This window comes from Chiloscyllium plagiosum, chromosome 31 (genome assembly GCF_004010195.1).
Source record: "Chiloscyllium plagiosum isolate BGI_BamShark_2017 chromosome 31, ASM401019v2, whole genome shotgun sequence".
NCBI classification, from domain to species: Eukaryota; Metazoa; Chordata; class Chondrichthyes; order Orectolobiformes; family Hemiscylliidae; genus Chiloscyllium; species Chiloscyllium plagiosum.
In genome coordinates this window covers 38,014,586-38,023,804 of record NC_057740.1, presented here as the reverse complement: position 1 = coordinate 38,023,804, position 9,219 = coordinate 38,014,586, and the positions used below count along the sequence as shown (strand labels likewise).

General features: G+C 44.4%; 1 protein-coding gene and 1 long non-coding RNA gene across 2 annotated transcripts in view; one reads left to right on the top strand and one right to left on the bottom strand.

Moving 5' to 3' along the window:
• arhgef18b (rho/rac guanine nucleotide exchange factor (GEF) 18b) overlaps nucleotides 1-9,219 on the bottom strand; it is a 202,642-nt gene that overhangs the window by 179,698 nt on the left and 13,725 nt on the right. The gene's annotated exons all lie outside the window — the stretch shown is intronic.
• The window catches only part of LOC122565435, a 23,912-nt gene that overhangs the window by 1,052 nt on the left and 13,641 nt on the right, over nucleotides 1-9,219 (top strand). The gene's annotated exons all lie outside the window — the stretch shown is intronic.

Here is a 9,219-nt window from a genome sequence, read left to right as displayed (position 1 = left end):
AAGGAGAGAAAAAGAGAGGAAGTGAGAAAAAATAATAAAGGAGATAAATCGGGAGAGCAAGAATACACAGGAACAGAGGTTGAAAGGAGATCCATTGGGGAAGCAGTGAAGGGGAGACACAGCAGGAACAATGGAAGTAGGTGATAAACAGAGAGGAAGGGAAGGAAAGAAATTGGAGATTTAGACAGATTGTGAGAGAGAGCAGAAATTGGGGAAACTCAGGGGCAAGTAGAAAGAAAAGGAAGTGGAAGACTATCCAGGGAAAGTGGGTAGAGCTTTAACTAACTGTGAAGGTTAGAGAGAGAGTGTGAGAGAGGGACAGAGAGTGGGGAGTAAAGAGAAACAGGGAGGGTGAATGATATTCAGGCAGAAAGAGTAGAGAGTGATTGTTGTTAAATATCAATGGAAATGCAACACTTTCCCATTTTGAGCATCAAGCCTGATATTGCTAGGACAGGGAAGGCACAGGGTTAGATACAGTGTGAAGCTTCCTCTACACTGTCCTCATCCAACATTCCCAGGCCAGGTGCAGCACAGGGTGAGCTACAGAGTAAGACTTCCTCTGCACTGTTCCATCAAAATCTCTCTGCACAGGGTTAGATACAGAGTGGGGCTGTAAGAATGTGACGTTGCTGCCTATAGTGAAAGTGCTGGGATTTCTGATGGCATGAACTCTGCTGGACCTGGTCCTATCTCAGGTGTTGTTGCATCAGCTGCCCGCTTGGGAAGAGCTCTCACCTCTGAGACAGCAAGACTTGAGGGTCACCACCCATTCAGCCAATCGGAGAGCTACTTGCTAAGCCCAAACATCCAGGTACTCAATCAGTCATCAGAGTCTCTGCACCGCCCATTCATGCCACCAACTCTAGAGTTTTAAACACATAATTGGAGCTGACATACCCACTACTGAACAGTCAGAAATGTCATGTTGAGGTGAGACATGAAACTAAGGTCCCAGATGTTCATTGCACTATTTTGAAGAAAAATAACAGAGTTCTCCCTGGTCTCCCAGACAATATTCATTCCCACATTGCTGCTAGTGCAATCATGCTGTGTATACATTGGCTGCTCAGTTTCCTATATTTACATCAGTGAAACATATCATTGACTGTAAAGTGTTTTGGGACTTCTTAAGGTGCTATGAAAATACAATTCTTTCCTTTTCATTAACAGTGAAGAGTAACACCGGGGTGAATAGAGAGTCAGGGGACCTGAAGAGGTAGGGTCCAACTCTATGATGTTGTTTGTGACAGTCAATACAACTTTAAGAGACACACAATGTCAATGTCATTATGCCTTTAAGAGACATTCTTAAGACATCTCTGTATCATTGCATGTGACTGCAGGACATAAGGTCTCAGACTCCCCTCTTACCTCTGATCACTTGAAGCCTGGCAGTCTATTAGGAGCATACTGCACTGTGTAACAGAATATTAGCCCAGACACTGATGTGCTTGTGAACCTAATAATTTGTAAATAATAGCTAGCTGTAATAAACCTCTGTTGGATTCTTCAATACCACAATTTCCACACCCAGTTTCTGATGCTGTGAGGGATATCATAAGCATTGCCACATTCTCATCTGGAGGCAAAGCCCACATTAAATTCAGCTTCTACTTACTATAGGTTGCTCTTCTGGTTAGTACAGAAGGGGCTGGGAGAGGATAAATCAGACAAAAACTTTCGTTTCTGTGGAAAAGAGTCACGAATTGTTATGATGCCTTGAAAGAAATCCTGCACCTGAGAGAGTGACAGGCCCCAGGTGACTTGATCAAACATGTTCCACGATACCTTTGATGCTTAATCTCTCTATTCCCTTAATCTCCCCTGCTCCCTTTGTTCTGTCTAACCCACCCCATCTTTCTCAACAGCGTACAGCAACCCATCACATTTCTACCTCTCTTCAGCTCTGAGGAGATAAGACTTGTCACATTGGACTCAAGACCCCAACTCGGTTTTTCTCTCTGTTGATGCTGCCAGACCTGCTGAGGTTTTATCTCAGATCACCAGCATCCACAGTATTTTGCTTTTAGCTACATTTATGATGCCACTAATCGCCAGACAGTTACAGTCTGTGAGGCCAAAATAGCGAGAGGATTTTGCCTGAATAAATGCGACCGAAGTGGCAATGTTTGTTGCACTGATATTTATTGCAGTCAGGACGCAAGTAACCAGATTGCAACAGTTCCTTACATTAAATTCTAAACTAATCGTAAGATCCAAGAAAACACAGCAACAGTCTGTAAATTTCTTTGCAAACTGATGTTTCTGATGACTTAAAACATTGCCTGGTCTCTATACTGGTGATGTTGTCTGATAAATAACCATCGTTCTTTTCATTGAAATCAGGGAGTCCTCTACCAAAGAATGATAATAATTGATTTTCCAGATCTTAGAACCAATGGTCCTGGTTTCAGAAGTCGTTGTCCCGCACAGACCACGTTCTGAGAAAGAGTCAGACCGGACTCGAAACATTAACTCTGTTTCTCTCTCTGCAGATGCTGGCCAGACCTGCTGAGTTTCTCCAGTAATTTCTGTGTTTGCTTCAGATTTCCAGAGTCCAGAGTATTTTGCTTTAATTTGGTTGCCAACTTTGGTTGTCCTGGAGATGATCACATGACCCCTCAGCTGCCTCTCCCACTCATTCTTGCCATTGGTCAACAGATATGTCCACCCTGCCTTCCTGTAGCCAATTAGAAGGTGAGTAAATCCTCATCGCCCAACTAGAATAATTCTTCGTTCTCAGGTCATCAGACCTTTAGTCAGTTGCTTGGTGACTCAAAACCTGAATATTTCAAAAAAAATTGAGGCACATTGTTGAAGTTTTGTTTGTCTTGCATTCCTCAGGACAAATGCAAGAATGCCAAGCTTCAGACAATTGCTCAAGAGAAGCTTCAGTGAAAAATGTCTCTTTCCAACAATAAATCTTTAACACCACAACCAATACTTTTATAATTAATAAATAAATATTTAAAAAAAAATTAAAAATGCCTTGCTGTGCCTCATTGGGATAGCATTGGAAAATAAATAGCATGCTGGAACACAAACCCTAGTTTTCCCAGAACTTATCAGAGAAATAAAATTTCCCAATTCATTTATCTTTTAGACCCAAAGCACAGGCCAGGTTTCTGTACTTTCCAAGAATTACTTTTTATTACAAATTTTAGCCACAGGTAAATAATCATGAAATGTTGACATACAACTCTACTTGTTAAAATTCTAAACCCTTCATAAAACTCTCTCTTGCAGAGACACACAAAACCAAATCTGTTCTGAACAAGAGTCACTGGACCTGAAACATTAACACTGCTTTCTGTCCACAGATGTTTCCAGACCTGCTGAGATTTTCCAGCAATTTCTGTTTTCCGGCATGTTTGTTTTATTTTAAAAAAAAAATTGGTGCTATGGGTGGTGGGGAAGACAGGAAGGCAGTTCAATGATCCCAGTTATCAGGTTCACTCCAGGTGTTCCTCTTGGTTTGTAGGACTTGCTGCTCCATGATTTCTCTTCTCCAGGTACTTTCACTTGGAGAATTGGCTCACAGCGTGTAAAATTTATGACTTATCGGTTAAAAGTCACAACTTATAACTGGTGACAGAAAATAAATCGGCTTTCTTCAGGTTTTAGGTTGTTTTAAAAAACATATAGAGAAAGACACCACCTTCCCTTCAGGAGGACTAAAGGTTTCTGACCATATCAATCACCTCCACAAGCTGTTCAGCAACTCAGGAGTAGGCAATAAGCCTTTGTCATTGTCAACCAGTCACTGGTCCACACACCAAATAGTTACTTGCAGCTAGCTGAATCCCTTCATTCACATTCCCTTGTTCCAGAGCTCCCCCCCCTACCCTTATCCCAATCCCAATCCTCCAACTTGGCACTGCCCTCTTGACCTGTCCCTCGTCTTTCCCATCTATCCGCTCCACCATCCTCTCAGACCTATCACCTTCTCCCCTACCTTCATCTACTTATCACATTTTCAGCTACCTTCCCCCCAGCCCCACCCACTTCCCATTTATCTCTTGGCTCCCCATAGCCTCATTCCTGATGAAGGGCTAATGCCCGAAATGTTGACTCTGCTGCTCCTCAGATGCTGCCAGACCTGCTGAGCTTTTCCAGCAACACACTCTCGACTTTGTCTGCAATAATCCCGACCAAATGCCTGAACAAACAGCAGTGTAAACAATACACACACAATGAGTATCCTTTCCACAATCCCTATTTTTTTAAAAATTAGTCCTTTTCACATTTCAGTCTACAATCAAAAATACAGAAAAATAAAAAGATATAGTTTTTTACAATCCCTCAACAATATTTCTCATGACTTTGCTGTAACATGGTCTTTATTTCTGTGAATCCCCGAATCTGCCCTGGGGGCATGAGTTGTTTGATCAAATGGAACATCGAGTGCAAATGGTGGGCTCCCAAAGTTGTACTCAGCTGTGTTACTGCCGAGAGGGAGGCTCTCTGGTATGAGAAGGCCGCAGTGCTTTCTGACGGAATCAAAAGGGCGTGACAGTTTACCCTTTTGCCAGGCTCCATGAGCAGCTACAGGGGCAGTTACCCAGCCCGTGGTATAAACAGATGAACAAGGAATTAGATTATGCCAATCGGCCCTTCAAGCCGGTTCTGCCATTCAACACAAACGTGGCAACTGTGATTTTATCCTCAACTCTACATTCCTGCATACTCCTGATAACCTTTCATCCCCTTAGACCACAAGGTTTAGGAGCAGGATTAGGCCATTCAGCCCATCAAGTCTTCTCTGACATTCAATCATGGCTGATATGTTTCTCAACCCCATTCTCCTGCCGTCTCCCTATTACCCTTGATCCCCTTACTAATCAAGAACAATCTATCTCAGTCTTAAATACACTCAATGATCTGGCCTCCACAGCCCTCTGTGGCAATGATTTCCACAGATTCACCACCCCCTGGCTGAAGAAATTCCCCCTCATTGGTCATCAAGAATCTATCAACTTCTGCCTTAAAAATATTTAAATATTCTGCACCCACTGTTTTTCAGAAGGGGAATTCCAAAGCCTCACAACCCGTGGTGAGAAAATCTTTTTCTCTCATCTCAGTCTTAAACAGGAGAGCCCTTATTTTTAAATTCTGACCCCTCGTTCTAGATTCTTCCACAAGAGGAAACATCCTTTCCACATCTACCTGGTCAAGTCCCCTCAGGATGTTGTACCTTTCAATCAAGTCAACGCTGCCTCTTCTAAACCTCAAAAGGATACAGGCCTAGTTTTGAGGGATGAGTACACATTGACATTAGATACAGGTGCTGAAGGAGGCTATTCAGCCCATTAAGCCTGCTGTGCCATGCAATAAGTTCATAGAATCCCTACAGTGTAGAAAGAGGCCATTTGGCCCATCTAGACTGCATTGACCCTTCAAAAAGCATCCCACCCAAACCCAGCCCATAAACCCACGCTTTCTATGGTTAACCCAAACTAGCCTGCACTTCCCTGGGCACTATGGGCAATTTAGCCTGGCCAATCCAGGCTAACCTGCGCATCTTTGGACTGTGGGAGGAAACCGGAGCACCGGGAGGAAGTGTGCCAACTTCACACAGACAGTCACCCAAGGCTGGAATCGAACCCAGATCCCTGGCGTTGTGAGACAGCAGTGCTAACCACTGAGCCACCATGCCACCCTGAGCTGAGCATTTACCTGAGCTTCCACATTCCTGTACTATCCTGTTATTCTTTAAATTTCCTACGTATCCAAAAGATCTACCAATCTCTACCTTGAGCAGAATCAGGAGTTAAGCATCACAGCTCTCCAGGGGTGAGCATTGCCAAGGTTCACTGCTGTTTGAGTGAAGAAAGTTCCCTTTATCTGGGCCTTACACAACTGACTGTTCATTCAGAAAGCGTAACCATGTGTTCCCTCAGCCTGGGGAAACGGGGGAATGTTGACCGGGAAACGGGGGAAGTTCCACTTTCTCTTCCTCAGAAAAAGCAAACTGGTTTCCACCAAGAAGCAGTGAGTGTGACAGAGTTGGTGAGATGGTTCAACTGGTCAAGGGAGTCTCAGAGTGAGGGACAGCAAAGCAATCATAGAATCCCTTCATGCAGAAAGCAGCCATTCGGCCCATCAAGACCGCACCAATCCTTTGAAGAGCACCCCATCCACAGCCCTACCCTATCCTCATAACCCTACGTTTCCCACGGCCAATCCATCTGAGCTGCACCATCGAATGAGGGGCATGGATTTAGGTGGAACTTTATTGCTGGAACAGCACAGCAGGTCAGGCAGCATCCAGGGAACAGGAGATTCGACGTTTCGGGCACAGGCCCCTCATGGATTTAGGTGGAAGTGGGTAATGCAGATGCTGGAGATTAGAGTCAAGATTAGAGTGACGCTGGAAAAGCACAGCAGGTCAGGCAGCATCCGAAGAGCAGGAAAATCAATGCTTCGGGCAAAAACTCTTCATCATCAGGTCAGGGGAATGGATACAGCCCACCCTCATTTCTCAGAAACTGCTTAAACTACTTTGTACAAAGTAGTTTTGACAGCAAGTGACTTTAGTTGCAAGGTAAATTCAGCACCTATTCTCTATACATCAAGATCCTGCAAAGATCCATTCAGTGGGTGATCTGTTTTAATTGTATGGCATTCGACCCTCAGAGAAGTAGGCCATTCAGCCCATCAAATCTGCTCCACCGATTAACTAAATCATGGCTGACTCCCCTCTCCTGCCTGGATGCCACTGTTGATTAAATTGATTAAAAATCTAATTACAGCAGCAAAGCAGCAATACTGGCCCTGCAGTCAGTGGGGGGACAGATAGACAGAGACACTGCTTCATGACAGGAGCAGACTAGACCACTCAGGGCAACGTATGTTTCAAATCGATATCCTCATGTCTGCTTTGTAAGAGCAGCAGTGACATCCAGTGTCCACAGATGGCATTGCACCAATAACAACCTGCATTTATGTAGCCCCCTTAACATAGGAATTTCCTAAGTCTCTCCACAAACAAAATTTGTCACTGAGCCAAAAAAGGGAGAAATCAAGATAGGTGAACAAAACTTCAATCAGCAAGGTTGTATGAGGGAGCTTCTAAAAAGGGAGAGAGGAGGGTGGAGGACGGTAAGGAGCCAATTCAAGTCCGAGGCAGCTGAAGGGAGTCGGGACTCACAAGAGGCAAGAATTGAAGGAACACAGAGCTCCCTGAGGGTTGGAAAGCTGCAGGAAATTACAGAAGGCAGGGGGAAGGGGGTGTCCAGGTCATAAACGGTGGCAATTTTAAAATTGAGCTAGTGTAGACTGACAGTCCACATAGGTCAGGGTGAAACCAGGGAAGATGAGTGACCAGGGATTTGTTTGTGATAGGAATAGGATACAGACGGTAGAGTTTCAGATGAGCTCAAGTCTACAGGGAGTGGGAGGAGGGAGGGATTGGGACCGTTGAGTCTGGAGATAAAGAAATATCGCTGAGGGGTGACCAGAGAGTGACAATATTAGCTCATGACCTCGTGAAGTTAAAGGATGACAGCAAATTATTGTAAGACAACTGAACAGCTTGTGCTCTCACACCTCACACTGGGAAATGGGGAAATTCCAATCCCTCTTCCCAAAGTTCTGGGGACCCTCAGAAAGGCCAGACTGGTTTCAAACCTTTCCCTGAGGTGCAGTAGGTGTGACAGAACTTTAAGGACAAAAATACAAGGATATGGGGATAGTACAGAAATGTGAAGGCTCACGACAAAACTCAGCTGTGATCTTATTGCAGAGAGAGCAGGGTGGATGGGCCAAATAGCTTCCTTCTGCACCTGCATCTAATGTCTTAGAATTTACACAGAAATGAAGTCGCCAAGCTGGTGTGTTTTTCTGCAAACATTTTGTCGCCTTACTCGGTAATATCGTCAGCGCGTCTTTGATACGGTGTTAGTGGTCTGTCCCACCTGGTATTGAAATGTGTCTGTTTGTTGCTATTTCCGGTTCTGTATCTGAGTGGTTTGTATATGGGGTCCAGTTCAATGTGTCTATTGATTGAGTTCCGGTTGGAATGCCAGGCTTCAGGGAATTCTCTGGCGTGTCTCTGTGTTCCCTGTGCTTGGATGGTTACATTGTCCCAGTTGAATTTGTCTTGTTGTCTGTGAGGTTGGAAATGAGAGAGTACTGGTCGTGTCTGCCAGTGGTGAGCTGATGTTTGTGCACTCGTATGGTCAGCTTTCTTCCTGTTTGTACGATGTAGCGTTTTTTTCACAGTCCTTGCAGGGTATCTTGTAGGTAACGTTCATCCTGCTGGACATAGGTCTTTAAACTTTGAGAGGAGCTGGTTTCTGGGCCACTAAAATTCCCAAGGGGTGAGTAGTTGGGTAGTCATTTCTGATATGCCCTTGATGTACAGTATGGTCGCTATCGTATCCGGTCTTGTCGTGTTTTCTTCTTTAGGTTTGTTACTTAAGTACCAGAGGATAGTGCTCTTGGGGTACCCGTTTTGTTTAAATCCTTTGAATCGGTGTTCCGGTTCTGCCCTCTGGAGTTCTGAGTTGCTGCAGTATGTCCTTGCTCATTTGAATGATGGCCTAATGCATCTCCATTTGTGGTTGCTGGGGTGGTTGCTCTTGTAGTTCAGTGTCTGGTTGGTATGGGTATTCTTCCTATGCATACTGGTCAGGAGTTCCCCAGTAGATGTGCATTCTACTGATACACCCAGGAAGGGGTGTTGTTTTCCTCTTCTTTAGTGAACTTCATTCCAGTGAAGATGTTATTGATGTGCTGATGGGTTTCTTCCAGTTGTGTACGTTAAATTATGACAAAGGTATCATCTACATACCAGTTCCAGAGTTTGGGTTGGATGGTGGGGAGAACTGTTCATTATAAGCAGTGCATTACTGCTTCTGCTATCAATCTGATATCGGAGACCCCATTAGTGTGTTGTTGATTTGTCTGTGTATTTGTCCATTGAATGTAATGAGGCATAGGACCCGTAATTTTAATATGCTGTTCATGTTGATGTTGCTGCCGTCGTCAGGTGACCTAGTAACTGCTTTGTCCAACAGTTTGATAATGGTACTCTTGGTTAGGTCAATGTCATTGAGTCATAAAGTCATAGAGATGTACAGCATGGAAACAGACCCTTCGGTCCAACCCGTCCATGCCAACCAGATATCCCAACCCAATCTAGTCCCACCTGCCAGCACCCGGCCCATATCCCTCCAAACCCTTCCTATTCATATACCCATCCAAATGCCTCTT